The sequence below is a fragment of the Hordeum vulgare genome, chromosome 2H, assembly GCF_904849725.1.
Source record: "Hordeum vulgare subsp. vulgare chromosome 2H, MorexV3_pseudomolecules_assembly, whole genome shotgun sequence".
Taxonomy (NCBI): domain Eukaryota; kingdom Viridiplantae; phylum Streptophyta; class Magnoliopsida; order Poales; family Poaceae; genus Hordeum; species Hordeum vulgare.
In genome coordinates this window covers 4,104,420-4,122,598 of record NC_058519.1, presented here as the reverse complement: position 1 = coordinate 4,122,598, position 18,179 = coordinate 4,104,420, and the positions used below count along the sequence as shown (strand labels likewise).

The 18,179-nt window shown below is 42.9% G+C and overlaps 1 pseudogene; it reads left to right on the top strand.

Moving 5' to 3' along the window:
• The first annotated feature begins 10,999 nt into the window (after nt 1–10,999).
• LOC123429045 lies at nt 11,000–18,179 on the top strand (annotated as a pseudogene).

Sequence of the window (18,179 nt, the reverse complement as noted above, 5' to 3'; positions counted from 1 at the left end):
TCTTTGAGCAACGGAGTTACTCGTAACGATGAAACCAGTCTCTCGTAAGCGTACGAGTAATGTCGGTCCAACCCGCTTCAATCCAACAATACCGCGGAATCAAGAAAAGACTAAGGAGGGCAGCAAAACGCACATCACCGCCCACAAAAACTTTTGTGTTCTACTCGAGAAGACATCTACGCATGAACCTAGCTCATGATGCCACTGTTGGGGAACGTCGCATGGGAAACAAAAAATTTCCTACGTGCACGAAGACCTATCATGGTGATGTCTATCTACGAGAGGGGATGAGTGATCTACGTACCCTTGTAGATCGTACAACAGAAGCGTTAGTGAACGCGGTTGATGTAGTGGAACGTCCTCACGTCCCTCGATTCGCCCCGCGAACAATCCCGCGATCAGTCCCACGATCTAGTACCGAACGGACGGCACCTCCGCGTTCAGCACACGTACAGCTTGACGATGATGTCGGCCTTCTTGATCCAGCAAGAGAGACGGAGAGGTAGAAGAGTTCTCCGGCAGCGTGACGGCGCTCCGGAGGTTAGTGATGACCTTGTCTCAGCAGGGCTCTGCCCGAGCTCCGTAGAAACGCGATCTAGAGGAAAAACCGTGGAGGTATGTGGTCGGGCTGCCGTGGAAAAGTCGTCCCAAATCAGCCCTAAAACCTCCGTATATATAGGTGTGAGGGAGGGGACCTTGCCTTGGGGCTCAAGGAGCCCCAAGGGGGTCGGCCGAGTCCAAGGGGGGAGGACTCCCCCCGCAAACCGAGTTGGACTTGGTTTGGTGGGAGGGAGTCCCCCTTCCTCCCCCCCCCCCCCCCGATGAACTCCCGGAACCCATTCGTCATTCCCGGCACATTCCCGGTAACTCCGAAAACCTTCCGGTAATCAAATGAGGTCATCCTATATATCAATCTTCGTTTCCGGACCATTCCGGAAACCCTCGTGACGTCCGTGATCTCATCCGGGACTCCGAACAACATTCGGTAACCAACCATATAACTCTAATACGCATAAAAGAACGTCGAACCTTAAGTGTGAGACCCTGCGGGTTCGAGAACTATGTAGACATGACCCGAGACACTCCTCGGTCAATATCCAATAGCGGGACCTGGATGCCCATATTGGATCCTACATATTCTACGAAGATCTTATCGTTTGAACCTCAGTGCCAAGGATTCATATAATCCCGTATGTCATTCCCTTTGTCCTTCGGTATGTTACTTGCCCGAGATTCGATCGTCAGTATCCGTATACCTATTTCAATCTCGTTTACCGGCAAGTCTCTTTACTCGTTCCGTAATACAAGATCCCGCAACTTACACTAAGTCACATTGCTTGCAAGGCTTGTGTGTGATGTTGTATTACCGAGTGGGCCCCGAGATACCTCTCCGTCACACGGAGTGACAAATCCCAGTCTTGATCCATACTAACTCAACTAACACCTTCGGAGATACCTGTAGAGCATCTTTATAGTCACCCAGTTACGTTGCGACGTTTGATACACACAAAGCATTCCTCCGGTGTTAGTGAGTTATATGATCTCATGGTCATAGGAATAAATACTTGACACGCAGAAAACAGTAGCAACAAAATGACACGATCAACATGCTACGTCTATTAGTTTGGGTCTAGTCCATCACGTGATTCTCCTAATGACGTGATCCAGTTATCAAGCAACAACACCTTGTTTATAATCAGAAGACACTGACTATCTTCGATCAACTGGCTAGCCAACTAGAGGCTTGCTAGGGACGGTGTTTTGTCTATGTATCCACACATGTAAATGAGCCTTCATTCAATACAATTATAGCATGGATAATAAACGATTATCTTGATACAGGAATTATAATAATAACTACATTTATTATTGCCTCTAGGGCATAATTCCAACAATAAAGGGGTTGTCAATCCCTCAAGATTGATTGCAAAGTGAGATCTGAAGGACGAAAGGGCAACGAAGTAAAAGTGAAAGGCTGAAAATATGGTGTGAAGTAGACCCGGGGGGCATAGTGTTCACTAGAGGCTTCTTTCAAAATAGCAAATAATACGGTGGATGAACAAATTACTGTCGAGCAATTGATAGAACCGCGCAAAGTCATGACTATATCTAAGGCAATGATCATACATATATGCATCACGTCCGAGACAAGTAGACCGATACTTTCTGCATCTACTACTATTACTCCACACATCGACCGCTATCCAGCATGCATCTAGTGTACTGAGTTCATGACGAACAGAGTAACGCCTTAAGCAAGATAACATGCTGTAGAGGGATAAACTCAAACCAATGGTGTAAACCCCATCTTTTTACCCTTGATGGTAACAACACGATGCGTGCCTCGCTACCCCTTCTGTCACTCGAAGAGGTCACCGCACGGTTTGAACCCAAAACCAAGCACTTCTCCCATTGCAAGAATCATAGATCAAGTTGGCCAAACAAAACCCACAACTCAAAGAGAATTACAAGGATATGAAATCATGCATATAAAAGATCATCAGAAGAAACTCAAATAAGATTCATAGATAATCTGATCATAAATCCACAATTCATCGGATCTCGACAAACACACCGCAAAAGAAGATTACATCGGATAGATCTCCATGAAGATCATGGAGAACTTTGTATTGAAGATCCAAGAGAGAGAAGAAGCCATCGAGCTACTAGCTATGGACCCGAAGGTCTATGGTGAACTACTCACGCATCATCGTAGAGGTCATGGTGTTGACGAAGAAGCCCTCCGTATCCGAATCCTCCCTCCGGCAGGGCACTAGAACGTGCCCCAGATGGGATCTTGCGGAGACAGAAGCTTGCGGCGGCGGAAAATTATTTTCGTGGATCTCTCTCGCAGTTTTGGGTTTTTCAGGAATTTATAGCCGGAAGAGGTAGGGCAGACGAGCCTCAGCGGGGCCACAAGCCTGCTAGGCGCGGGCCCCCTGGCCGCGCCAAGGGGGCTTGTGGGGTCCCCTGGTGGCCACTGCGTTGGTTCTCACGTCCCGTGCGTATCTTCTGTTCCGGAAAAATCTTTTCGGAAGTTTTATTCCGTTTGGACACCGTTTAAAATCCTCCTGTGAAAAGGGTCAAAAACATGGAAAAAACAGGAACTGACACTTGGCACTGAGTAAATAAGTTAGTCCCAAAAAAGATATAAAAACATACAAAACATCCAAAGTTTGACAAGATAATAGAATGGAACCATCAAAAATTATAGATACGTTGGAGACGTATCAAGTATCCCAAAGCTTAACTCCTGCTCGTCCTCGAGTAGGGAAGTGATAAAGACTGAATTTTTGATGTGGAATGCTACCTAGCATAGTTGTCCTTTGTAACTTCTTTCATGTGACATCAATGTTCAGATCCGTAAGATTCAAAACAATAGTTTGCTATTGACATGAAAACAATAATACTTCAAGAAAACTAGCAAGGTAATCATGAACTTTCGAAATAACAAGGCCAAAGAAAGTTATCCCTACAAAATCATATAGTCTGGCTATGCTCCATCATCCCCACACAACTAATTTAAATCATGCACAACCCCGGTATTGTCCAAGTAATTGTTTTCGCACTCTTACTTTCTCAAACCTGTTTCAACTCTCACGCAATACATGAGCGTGAGCCATGGATATAGCACTATGGTGGAATAGAGTGTGGTGGTGGTTGTGAGACAAAAAGGAGGAGATGGTCACATTGACTCGGCGTATTAAAGGACTATGGAGATGCCCATTAATAGATATCAATGTGAATGAGTAGGGATTGCCATACAAAGGATGCACTAGAGCTATAAGTATGTGAAAGCTTAAAAGGAGAACTAGTGGGTGTGCATCCAACTTGCTTGCTCACAAAGACCTAGGGCAATTTTGAGGAAGCCCATCATTGGAATATACAAGCCAAGTTATATAATAAAGATTTGCACTAGTATATGGTGGTGACAAAACGAGAGGCTCTCAATCATGAAGAACATGGTGCTATTATGAAGCACAAGTGTGGAAAAGATAGTATCATTGTCCCTTGTCTCTTTTTCTCTTTTTTTTGTTTGGGCTCTTTGGCCTCTTTCCATATCTCTTTTTATGTGTGTGGGCAAATTTGGCCTCTTTTTTTTATTTCCTCACATGGGACAATGCTCTAATAATGATGATCATCACACTTTTATTTACTCACAGCTCAAAGCTTAGAACGATGATGACTCTATAGGAAATGCCTCCGGCAGTGTACCGGGATGTGCAACGATCTAGCTTGGCATATGACGTTGAAACATCTTGCTAGCTATCTTACGATCATGCAATGGCAATATGAGAGTGATGGCACAAGTCATGAGACGGAACGGTGGGAGTTGCATGGCAATATATCTCGGAATGGCTATGCAAATACCATAGTAGGTAGGTATGGTGGCTGTTTTGAGGAAGGCATATGGTGGGTTTGTGCACCGGCAAAAATTGCGCGGTACTAGAGAGGCTAGCAATGGTAGAAGGTGAAAGTGCATCTATACCATGGACTCACATTAGTCATGAAGAACTCACGTACTTATTGCGAAAGTTTTTATTAGTAATCGAAACAAAGTGCTAAATGCATACTCCTAGGGGAAGGGCTGGTAGGTGTAAACCATCGCGCGATCCCGACCGCAACACAAAGGATGACAATCAATAGATCAATTATGCTCCGACTTCCTAACATAGCGGTTCACCATACGTGCATGTTACGGGAATCACTAACTTCAACACAAGTATTTCTAGATTCACAACACCCTACTAACATAACTCTTAATATTACCAAATCCACGTCTCAGAACTAATTGAAAGTGATCAAACTTCTCTTTCTACTCAATGCACATGAAGATGGAAGTTTTTTTGTATCCTCTTTGGATACTATCACCTTTGGGACTACTGTCATAGCATAAGCCAACTACCAAGTTACGCACCGTCGTGTTAAAAAGATCTAAGTGAAGCACATAGAGAAAAATGGTCTAGCTCAAAAGATATAAGTGAAGCACAATGAGCATTCTAGCAAATTCACGATGAGTGCATGTCTATCTCAAAAGGTGTGAAGCAAGGATGATTGTGACACAACAAAAACAAAAGACTTCTACGATACAAGACGCTCCAAGCAAAACACATATCATGTGGTGAATAAAAAATATAGCTCCAAGTGATGTTACCGATGGATTGAAGACGAAAGAGGGGATGCCTTCCCGGTGCATCCCCAAGCTTAGGCTTTTTGGTGTCCTTGAATTTGGCTTGGGATGCCTTGGGAATCCCTAAGCTTGAGCTCTTTCCACTCTTTATCCATTTTTCCATGAGAACATCACCCAAAACTTGAAAACTTCACAACACAAAACTTAAACAGAAACTCGTGATATCATTAGCACAAGAAAACAAACTACCACCTCTTTAGGTACTGTAGAAATCTTGATTTCTATTTATATTGGTGTTAGATTACTGTATTCTCACTTTTAAATGGCTAGTACCCCCCGATACTATCCATAGTTTCATCAAAACAAGCAACCAACTCAACAAAAAACAGAATCTGTCAAAAACAGACCAGTTTGTAGCAATCTGTATACTTCGTATACTTCTGGTACCTCAACAATTCTAAACAATTACGACAGCCTGGGCAAAAGGCATATCAACCAGCAGCAAAAAGAATGAACTCAAAAGCTCTTTCTGAATGAAAATGAAAAATACTTTCGTGAGCGAAAAGTTTCTGTCTTTTTCCAGCAGGATCAAACAACCAACACCAAACTAGTCATAAAGGTTTTGCTTGGCTCAAACACAAAAGGGAACACAAAACACACAATCATAACAGAATTATGATGGTGTGGACACAACAAAACAGAAAGCAAAAAATCAAAGATAAATTCATTGGGTTGCCTCCCAAGAATCGCTATTATTTAACACCCTTAGCTAGCCATTGATAATTCAATGATGCTCACACAAAAGACAAGAATTGAAGCACAACGAGAGCATCATAAAGAATGTGAAAATCACATATAAGTCTAACATACTTCCTATGCATAGGCATTTTATAGGAAAACAAATTATTAAAGACAAGAAATAACGACCATATGCAAGGAAGAAGAAAGAGACAATAGCAATCTCAACATAACGAGAGGTGATTTGGTAACATGAAAGTTTCTACCATAATATTTTCCTCTCTCATAGCAATTACATGTGGGATCATAATCAAATTCAACAGTATAGCTATCACAAAGGATATTCTTTTCATGATCCACATGCATGCAAAGTTGACGCTCTTCAAAAATAGTGGGATTATCATCAACTAAATGACTTCTCCAAACCCACTTTCAATATTATTGCAAATATCATATTCATCATGAGGCTTAAAAAAATTTCAAGATCATAAGAAAAATCATTACCCCAATCATGATTATTGCAACAAATAATGGACATAGCAAAACTAGCATCCCCAAGCTTAGGGTTTGCATATTTTTAGCATGATTGTCATTAATAGAATTTATAATGGAATCATTAAAATCATGCTTTCATTCAAGGAGCCCTCGTGAATCATTTCATAAATTTCAGATTCAGGCATCTCAAGCAAAACTCCATAGAGAAAGTCAAGTGCACTCAACTCACTAGCAAATGATTCAACATAATTGAATCTCTTAAAGAGATTAGCAAGTGGATGAGGATCCATATCAATAGATTTTCAGCAAGCGAAGATGCAAGTATATTGAAGGCACATGGCAACACAAGCAAACAGAAAGCAAGCAAAAGAAAGCGCGAACGAAAAAGGCAAATAAAAAAGGCAAATATTTTTGTAATTTTTTGTTTTTTCACAAGTGGAGGAGAGGAAAACGAGAGGCAAAAAAGTAAATGCAAGAGATGAGTTTGCGACACTTACTTGGATGAGTTCTTGACTTGATCCTCCCCGGGAACGGCGCCAGAAATCCTTCTGCTGCCTCTTGAGCTTGCGTTGGTTTTCCCTTGAAGAGGAAAGGGTGATGCAGCACAGGAGCAGTAAGTATTTCCCTCAGTTTGAGAACCAAGGTATCAATCCAGTAGGAGAATCGCGCCAAGTCCAGAGTACCTGCGCAAACACACACGAGCTTGCACCCAACACTATAAAGGGTTGTCAATCCCTTCAAGATTGATTGCAAAGTGAGATCTGAAGGAGGAAAGTGCAACGAAGTAAAAGTGAAAGGCTGAAAATATGGTGCGAAGTAGACCCGGGGGCCATAGTGTTCACTAGAAGCTTCTCTCAAAATAGCAAATAATACGGTGGGTGAACAAATTACTGTCGAGAAATTGATAGAACCGCGCAAAGTCATGATGATATCTAAGGCAATGATCATACATATAGGCATCACGTCCGAGACAAGTAGACCGATACTTTCTGCATCTACTACTATTACTCCACACATCGACCGCTATCAAGCATGCATCTAGTGTATTGAGTTCATGACGAACAGAGTAACGCCTTAAGCAAAATGACATGATGTAGAGGGATAAACTCAAACCAATGATGTAAACCCCATCTTTTTACCCTTGATGGCAACAACACGATGCGTGCCTCGCTGCCCCTTCTGTCACTGGGAGAGGTCACCGCATGGTATGAACTCAAAACCAAGCAGTTCTCCCATTGCAAGAATCATAGATCAAGTTGGCCAAACAAAACCCACAACTCGAAGAGAATTACAAGGATATGAAATCATGCATATAAAAGATCAGAAGAAACCCAAATAAGATTCATAGATAATCTGATCATAAACCCACAATTCATCGGATCTAGACAAACACACCGCAAAAGAAGATTACATCGGATAGATCTCCATGAAGATCATGAAGAACTTTGTATTGAAGATCCAAGAGAGAGAATAAGTCATCTAGCTACTAGCTAAGGACCCGAAGGTCTATGATGAACTACTCATGCATCATCGGAGAGGTCATGGTGTTGATGAAGAAGCTCTCCGTATCCCAATCCCCCCTCCGGCAGGGCACTAGAACGTGCCCCAGATGGGATCTTGCGGAGACAGAGGCTTGCGGCGGCGGAAGAGTATTTTCTTGGATCTCTCTCGCAGTTTTGGAATTTTCAGGAATTTATAGACAGAAGAGGTAGGGCAGACGAGCCACAGGGGGCCCACAAGCCTGCTAGGCGCGGGCCCCCTTGGCCGCGCCTAGGGGGCTTGTGGGGTCCCCTGGTGGCCGCTGTCTTGGTTCTCACGTCCCGTGCGTATCTTTTGTTCCGGAAAAAATCTTTTCGGAAGTTTTATTCCGTTTGGACACCGTTTAAAATCCTCCTCTGAAAAGGGTCAAAAACACGGAAAAAACAGGAACTGGCACTTGGCACTGAGTTAATAAGTTAGTCCCAGAAAAGATATAAAAACATACAAAACATCCAAAGTTTGACAAGATAATAGCATGGAACCATTAAAAATTATAGATACATTGGAGACGTATCATGCACCAACTACACAAGTGTTCTAGAAGGTTAGCTACATCATCCTTTCATCTCATTCCTAGTTTAGCTCATTTAAAATGCTCTAGAAGTACAGTGGTTTGTGGGTTTTAGTTTAGGAGTGTATGTGAGAGTTCTTTTGACTTAGATGCAGAATTTGAGCTTCAATTAACTTGTTAGAGTCTACGCATGCGTAGGGTGCCATCCCGTCCCCGTCCTCGACGTCCCGGTGGAGTTCGCCTTTACTTTGGTTTTTTACCTAGGAGAGAGTAGTTGTTAGTGTTTCAACCTTGTGATAACTTAGTCATAACAACCAGAATGATGAGGAGTTCATCCTTTTTATGCTATTTTACCTAGAATGATGAATAGCTTTTTAACTACTATGTACAATGATGAGGAGTAATATACGATGTCGTGTGATGCTTTATGTACGTACTAGCTAGCGTCTAGTTGACACCGACAAAAACACCAACAAGCATAAGAAACCAAAGATGATGGACACAAAAAGAAAAGGGAGAAATACAATATGAAACCCCTAATAAAACCCTCCAAAACCCCTAACCCCCCCCCCCTTTCAAAAAGAAACCCGCAGCGCCTGGAGCTACTAACGCCTGGCTTCTTTTGGGTCCCCGGCCTGGTGTTACCAACCGGGACTAAAGGTCCTCCGGCCTGGGTGCCCCACAACGGCCACGTGGAAATCATTTGGGCCTGGTTCGTAAACCAACCGGGACTAAAGATTTGGGCCTTTAGTCCCGATGGTTTTGTCCCGGTTGAAGAACCCGGACTAAAGATCCTTTGGAATCGGGGCTAATGGTTCTTTTCCTACTGTTGCCGTCTGGGATCGTTTCTATTCCCAGTGCGTCAACATGTATAGGGTTAGAATAGACCGGATTAAATAGGTTAGGGTGTCAACTTCAGGAATTTAAAGGTGAGAGTTCATTTACGTCTTCCTTCATAAAGTCCAGTTTATTTTAGACTTTACTCAGAATGAAATGGGAGATGGCGAGGAGGGGAAGCAGGAGAGATGCACTCAGGCCTCCGTTAATGTATCGTCTTCTATCACGTTATTATAAAATCATTAATAATTTAAGATGTAACCATGTTAATTCATTGTTTCTTATGAGTTGTATCTATATTTAATAATTTGAGGTAATGCATGTATATGATTGAGTTAGAATCATTTTTTGTCTCTAACCATGTGTAAGTGTTGTATGTTAGTTAAGATACAATTACACTTTTATTTCTATTAACTAGTATGTTATCTTACCTAATAATAAAGCAAATATAGTTTCTGTCATCCTCATCGAAATTATCCCTGAAGTTGGCATAAATTACCCACCATGCCATCCATAAGTCAAGAAACGATTCAATTTTTCTTAAGTTACCACCCGGCGCGTATTCCTTATATTGACCTATGCCATTGCATACCCACTGTCGAACACTAGCGGGATGGAGAGAGCCTTGCTCTTCTAACTTGAAGACCCAGGTTTGAATCCCTTTTCTTCCTTTTTTTACTTTTCTATACTTTTTTTCTTTTCTAATGAGTACATATTTCACACAGTATAATAATTCGGTCCGGATTCTCTGGTTAACTTCTCTACAATTTTTTGACAGATTAAATACTTTTTAAAATATTCATATATTACAAAAATAGTTAATCATGTTAATCATTTCAAAGTAGTTAATACTTTTTTTACACAATAGACATTTTCAAGGAAATAGAAAAGGATCTGGCCGGCATATTATGGACCATGCTGCCTATACATACTTTTTTTACACAATAGACATTTTCATGGGAATAAAAATGGCTCTGGCCGGCATATTATGAAGCATGCAGCCTATACATGCCCAATAGACGTTGCGCCGTGATTGATTTATTAATAAGCGATCCGTTAAATTGCAACAAACGTGGGAGTGGCGCACTGGTTGGGGTACCAAACTTCTACATACACCTAAGACCCAGATTTGAGTCCTGCATATCTCATTTTTTTGCTTATTTTTTAAATCGGGCAAGTACACACATATGACTTGGCGGGAAGCAAATAAAATGTAATTTGGTATTATATGTAAAGCAATTGTAATCGAAGCACCAAAAGATCAGTCTATCTCAAGTATTTTCAATCACTGAATCTTTCACACCAGGCCAAGGAAAACTATACCTTTTATGATTCTACATGAAAAACATATATGGGGATGTATCTGATGCATCGGATCCCCGTTGCACATCCTAAAATGTTCGGAAAAATTCAAAAAAAAAATTAGTTCATTGACACAACATAATAGTGTCGAAATTGAAGATGGATCACTGTTTCTACTATAGACGACCTGGACAATTAGGATTGATCACGTTTGTTGTTAATAAATGGATATTGTGGCCGTATAAAAAAAAGCAATACAAATAAAGCATCATGTGTGTAAGAATTTGTTTTGTCCGTTGCAATGCACGATCATTTTTTTGATATATCTGTAAAATGGGTATGATACCGTGCCAAGAAATTAATTGGTAGGCCTGGGGAAGCGGCAGGGAATCACTAGCTAGCTGGAGAAGACGATATGGTGGGCGGTTCCAGAACAACACGTGGATGGCGAGGGAACGGCATGAGCGACGCGTGAGATCAACTGGCTTATTATAAACGTCTCGCCCACCTCGCGCTAAACATACATCCGTGTGCACCAAGCATCCATCCTAGAACTAGAAGCTACTAGCTCCGGCTCGATGGCAGCCATGGCGGTCCTCGTCGCATTCTTCGTTGCTGCGGCCCTAGCAGCGGCGGGCGACGGCGACGCGGCGCTCGTCGAGCACACCTTTGTTGTAAGCTCTAGCATGCCTCCTTGGTCCCTTCTTTCAGTACGCACTGTTGTAGAAACATGGATATATACATGTAATTAATCGATCGGTTTGCTGGAATGTAGGTGAGCCAGGTTAAACTAAACCGGTTGTGCAACGACACGCTGGTCACTGCATGTGGTGAACGGGCAATTCCCAGGTCCAGCGATAGAGCTTAATGAAGGAGACTCGGTAGCTGTTCATGTCATCAACAAGTCCCCACATGGAATAACAATTCACTGGTAAGTATAGCATAATATTATATCTAGAATATATATACATATGGCTCTCTCTCTCTATTCTAGTACGCAAAGCTCACTTCATGTGGTGTGTATGTATCTTTCCTAGAGAGAGAGAGAGAGATAGATAGATAGATAGATAGATAGAAAGAAAGAATTAGAGCTCAAAATTTTAAAAAAAAAATTCAAACTTTTTGATCTCAAAAAAGCTGAAAAAAATTATGCAATTAAATAAGGATGTTATACGTATGTGTGTAAGTTGTAAAATGAAATACCTTGAGATACGATCTGTACAAAAAAAGATAAATTTGTGGCTTGGGAAGACGAATATTATCATGTTTTTTAAAAACTCAGATTTTTTTTACACAGGCCTCGTTTCAATGTATTTTCCCCGAAAATTTACATACATGTGTGTTATGTCTTCATCTATCTTTCTTTTTTTTCATAAATATTTAAAATATAAAAAATATGAATTTTCAGATATTTTGAATTCTGCATTTAGAGGACTCCATGAAGCTCGGCCTCCAACAGCAAATTTTGGAAAGATAGATACATACATAGATAGAGAGAAAGACAGAGGACGGAATCAAAGATATTCCATGATACATACAGGCATGGAGTAAAGATGCAACTGAACTGCTGGGCAGATGGACCAGGGATGATAACCCAATGCCCCATCCAGCCCAATAAGAACTTCACCTACCGATTCGACATCGTCGGCCAGGAGGGCACGCTGTGGTGGCACGCTCACGTTGGCAGTCTCCGGGCAAGCATCCATGGCGCCTTGATCATCCGGCCAAGATCCGGGGCCAGCTCATACCCGTTTCACAAGCCTGATAAGGAGATCCCGATCATTATAGGTTTGTGAAAATATATATGTGTCATCAATGCTAGATGCCAATCCGGTCTGGTGAGTTAAAGGTGTTCTTAGAGGTTTCGTGTTTCTTGATTAAATTGCAGGCGAATGGTGGGAGATGGACCTTGATCAGCTAGACAAGAACCTTAGGAACGGTCACCTTTGGGATATGCCCCGTGTAGCTACAATCAATGGGAAGCCTGGAGATCTGTACAACTGCTCTGGTAATTAGTATTCCCTTCATTTCACGATGTAGTACGGCCCACACTTTTTAAAATTTAAATTGAATCATAAATTTAACTAACATGGATGACTACAGCAGGAACGCACTATGAAATGGAGGGAGTACTGCCTCTGTTGATGTATACTCCTACATAGTACTCCTGGAGTAGATAAATCCGATCGTCTTTGGGTTTAATAACTTGTTGGTTGCATCTCAGCCCAGCTTTCCGGACGCACTCAAATTTAAGAGGAAATTGCAGTTTACACCAGATACTGTTCCGGGTGTTGCAGCAATCACCCCCTCGACGTATTTTTTGCAGTGGTCACCAGGTCTTCGTCTAATATGTTGCATTGTAGGCTAATACAAGTCATTAGTAGGCAAACTGCTACTCCCAGAATCAAGTCAACTGACCAGTACATGGCGTTTGAGCTTTTTGTACTCTGCTACTAGCAAACCTGAAGAAACATCCATTCTGAATTTTTTTGACAGCATATCTCCATATAAAAATGACAAACAAGACGTTATATCAATTGCCAACAGCACATAGCATATAAATAGAAGTATAAACATAAGGATGGTGCCATACAACCATTACAGACTACCATACAACCATTTGCAAGCATCAATGTCTAACTCTACCATGTGCCATTACAAAGCATCATGGACCAAAATATTTGTGCAGCTTTAAAGTTATACTAGCATCCAAGTACCAAAATACAGCCATTGCACACATAACAATAGCTGAAACAACATGGAGTCATTTTTGCTGGGAGTTCTCTTGCCTCTACTGGGATTGCAGACCTGCTGTGAAGTAGGAATAAAGCCTTGTATCTTCATACCTTTGGACACCTAAACGTGAGCCATTTGCATTTGGCATCCTCCCTGTGAGAGTAGACTCATGAGAAGAATTACTAGGTGCATTGCGCCGAGGAGCCGACGGTGGAGCGGCATGGTGCCGAGGAGCTGTAGGTGGAGCAGCATGGTGCTGAGAAGCTGGCGGTGGAGCAGCATCTGGCAGCCTTCTCACGGTCTACAAAACAAGTCAAAATTGCAGAATTATGAAACATGTTAGCATGTTAACAAGAGAGAGTAAAAACAATAGAAGGATTACCTTGTGTTGTGCCTTTCTTGCTGCCAAGTGTGGTTTCAAAGGAGTAGCACAATTTGTGTACCTATGGCCTTGGAGCTTACAGTTTGAACATTTGATAGTTGTCATTCTGTTCTGAACAGTTGACTTGGATGATTCATGTTGCCCTCTGCGCCTTTTCTTCTGCTTTCTTCCACGCTTAGTTTTGTACTCAGGTGAGGTGGGTCTATGTCTGGTGAATCTGTTTTAGTCCATCCATGTTGTCCAGGTACCGGATAGATAAAATTCTTGTATGCCTCTTTGTACATGGGCTTCTTAAAGAAGTCACTAACATAATCCTCAGGAAATTGCTTGGATTTGTGAATGGCTGCTACAGCATGTTTGCAAGGTATGCCTGTCAAGTCCCATTTGAAGCAGCCACATGTTCTCTCAGCTAAATTCACCTCATAGGTTCTCTCAATATGTGTGACTTGCCTCAAGTCCTTCTTTGAACATACAATATTTGTACACCATCTTGCATTTGTCTTCTCCCACTCTAATCTTTCTACATAAGTTGGAGTTATTTCCCACTGAACATTCTCTACCCCTTCCTTCTTTGTTGCAAATCTGGCCATTAGTTTAGTCCTAATTGACTCGATCATGGTGACTATTGGCTTATCCCTGACTTTAAGTATGTAGCTATTAAACACCTCACTAATATTATTGACAACTAAGTCAGTCTTGCAACTTGTGTCAAATGCATGTCGTGCCCAGTGCATAGGTGGTATTTTACAAAACCATTCCCATGCTTCCTTATCTACTGTTTTAAATTCTTCCATGGCTACATCAAAGTCATACTTATCAAAGGCATATGCAGCGCGATCAACTAGCTTTTTCAGATCCCCATTCTTGTGTCCCGCACTCATAAAGTTTGCATAAATGTGTCTAAGGCAATACCTATGGCATGAATCAGGAAATACCAAATGAACTGCAGCTATGAGGCCCTTCTGCCTGTCGGACATGATGGTGTAATTGCCAAACTTGCCCGCAGTACCACCCAACGCATACTTCAACTGATTGAGAAACCATGCCCAAGATGCCTTATCTTCTGTTCCAACAACCGCAAATGCTAGCGGAAAAAAGTTGTTATTGCCATCTCGAGCTGTTGCGGCAAGAACTTGGGCTCCATTGCCCAACTTCAGAAAACATCCATCAACCCCGATGAAAGGTCTGCATCCATTCTTAAACCCTTCAAGTTGCGCATGTAGAGAAAAGAAGAGACCATGAAAACGTGGGTTCTTTTCAGGTTTGTTTGTAGGCCGGATTGTTGTTACATGGCATCTAGAACCATTATTCTTGTCCATTACGGTCTGCAAGTAATCTCTAATACGTAGATATTGCATATCTTCATGTCCTTCTATAGCTTCAAGAGCTTTATTCTTCGCCCTATATGCCATGTGCTTGGATATTTCAACTCCATGTTCTCTCATCACAACATCTATGAGAGCGGTTATATTCATGGCTGGGTCACTCCTGATCATATCTTCATATCTTTTTGCAATCCAAGTGCTCTTGATCCTTGAAGTATCTGTGGTAGTCCCACATGCGTGCGGCAGCAAGATCTGCCTAATGCAATGTGTGCTTTCACCTTCAATTTCAGATGAGTAAATCATGAAAGAACAAGTTCACTCTGAGCTGCAACAAACAACCACTCTATCCTGATTATTTTTCAAGTATGTGAAGTTCCTTCGGTATGCAATGTGATAATCATCCAAAGCCTTCCTTAGTTGTGTCACATTATGGAAACACAACTCCAACTGGAATTGCTCGTGTGCATTTTCCTTCATCTCATCATAATAAACTCTTTCCTTCAGCGGCTTTGCTCTACTCTTATGCTTCCTGGTTGCTATTTCTGATTCCAACACAACCCCATCATCATCACTTGGATTAATGATCTCTTTATTGTCATCACTACAGCTATCACTAAGCACAAATATGTCATCAATTGTGCCTGCAGCTGCCCTCAACTTCATCTCACGAGTCTTGCTTGTCTTGGCCTTTGCAGCTTTGCTTCTTGCTTCCCGCACCATAGCTTCATTGTCCACTGCAGGTGCCGGTGCCTCATCCAGTTCTTCTTCAGGTACAGGGAACAATTCTGCTACATTGGTGTACCCATCTTGTTGCCACTCAACATCATCCTCAAAATCAGAACCTGATCCATCACTAGAACGAGACTCGTATTCAATATCGCCTCCCAGAATATCATCCATCTGGAAAGAATCATCCACATCAATTTCTTGCTGAATGTTGCAATCCATATTCAGGTCAAATTTGCTATTCATTGACCAATCTTGATGGATTGCCCTCGGTTCTTCAATAAACCAATCAGCTGGCCACTCCACGTTGCATTGTGGATCGATGTTTCTCTCCTCACTGCACAAATTTACATAATCTTATCAGTTAACCATGCACAAAATTACCATAAAAACATTGAATACCCTGATTCTAAATTACAACCAGCACAATACACTTGGTCCTAAACACATTCCGAAATTGGTCCTACCATGTGAATAATACAAACATAAGCACCCAAAATTCAAGTTTTTTAACCAAATACACGTCGATCTACGACAGAACGGGGCTGTGCCAAACCTAGGGTTCTATTACCCTAATCAAAGTGGCAGGGAGGGAGAGAAATTGGGGGTCTTACCCGAAGACGTAGAAGGAGTGGCTAGGGTTCGTCGTGATCGAATAGCTCGCCGCCGTTTGGACGTCCGCCGCCGTATCCGCCGTCGGCGCCGCCCCCGCCGCCGCCATGGCCTCTGCTTCTCGTGGGAGCCCTCGCTCCGCATTGCCTGGGGTGCGATTCGCAGGAGAAGGTGGCGGATTGCGAAGGAAGTCCGAGCCGTCGCCCAGCCCCATCATCGGCCACCAGCCGGCGGCGATTTGCCGGCCGCCGTCGCAATCAGGGGGCAGGGCAGGGTGCAGATAGAAAATAGGGGCGAGGCAAGGCGAGGAGTCGAGAAGCAGGTCGGTTCCTCTGCCCGGTTAGACTTAGTCAATCCCTTTGGTATTGTGGGACTGGCTATTAACACAAGACTAATTAGGAAATAGACTCGGGTGCAATAAATTAGACGTGAACCTGGTGAACGCTGCAAAAAAGACGTCGAAGAGGTGATTGCTGCAACACCCGGAACAATACCTGGTGTAAACTGCAATTTCCTCCAAATTTAAAGAACATGTAGGGTGTATTACAACCTAGATTACAACCTGGATTAGTGATAGGTTGCATGACAACCTGGATTTTACAGGGACTGCCAAAGACAACTACATTGTGAATGTGGAGTATGGCAAGACATATTTGTTACGGATAGTAAATGCTGCGCTAGACTCACATTATTACTTGAAGATTGCCGGTCACAAATTCACGGTGGTGGCCGCTGACGCCAACTATGTCAAACCGTACACCACAAACGTCATCGCGATCGCGCCGGGCGAGACCATCGACGCTCTGCTTGTGGCCGACGCGCATCCTGGTGGCAGATACTACATCGTCGCAAAGACCAACCAGCCGCCCAAGCCTACGACCCAGATCCCTGTCTTCATCTCAAGAGGGGTAGTGCAATACGGTTACGGTCCAAGAAAAGTAGAAGAAAAAGCTCTCTCTGATAGTACTTCATTAATAATGGCGCCTGAAATGCCGGACAAGAATGACGCGGCAACTTCCTTCTCCTTCCATGGCAACTTGACGAGCCTGCTGCTGCACCCGGTGCCGAGCAACGTCGGTGAGCACCTGTTCTACGCCCTTGACGCGAGCTTCTTCTGTAGACAAGGAGAAACATCATGCAACAGTGCTACAAATATGATGGCCATGATAAACAATGTGTCCTTCCAGCTCCCCACAACGGCAGCATTGCTTCAGGCGCACTACCACGGCAACATAAGCAGCATGCGGGAACTACCTGACAGGGCACCCAGGATGTTTAACTACATCGAAACACTAGAGCCGACATCCAAGGCGACATCAGTGAGAAGACTGCGGTACAACTCCACGGTGGAGATTGTGTTCCAGAGCCCGATCCTGCCGGGCTCATACTCAAACCCCATGCACCTCCATGGACACGATTTCTTCGTCCTCGCGCAAGGGGTCGGTCGATACGACGCGAACACAGATGTGGCAAAGTACAACCTGGTGGATCCGCCGATGAGGAACACCGTCCTTGTCCCGCTATTCGGGTGGGCGGCCGTCCGATTTGTCACCAACAATCCAGGTAATTAATCTATTTGCTAATTAATCATGTGCTTCGGTCATGAGTGAGTAGTTGTTTCATACATATCTTAATAAGAATTCCAAAATCTGACTTAATCTGGCTTATCTATGTGGAATGAAAAGGTGTGTGGTTCCTGCACTGTCATTTTGGGTACCACTCGTCGTCGGGCATGGCAGTAGCATTCGTGGTGGACAACGGTCCAACTTTGGACTCGACTCTTCCTCCGCCTCCGGAAGATCTTCCAAGCTGCGAGATTACAATAGTAGAGTGGCATATGAATAA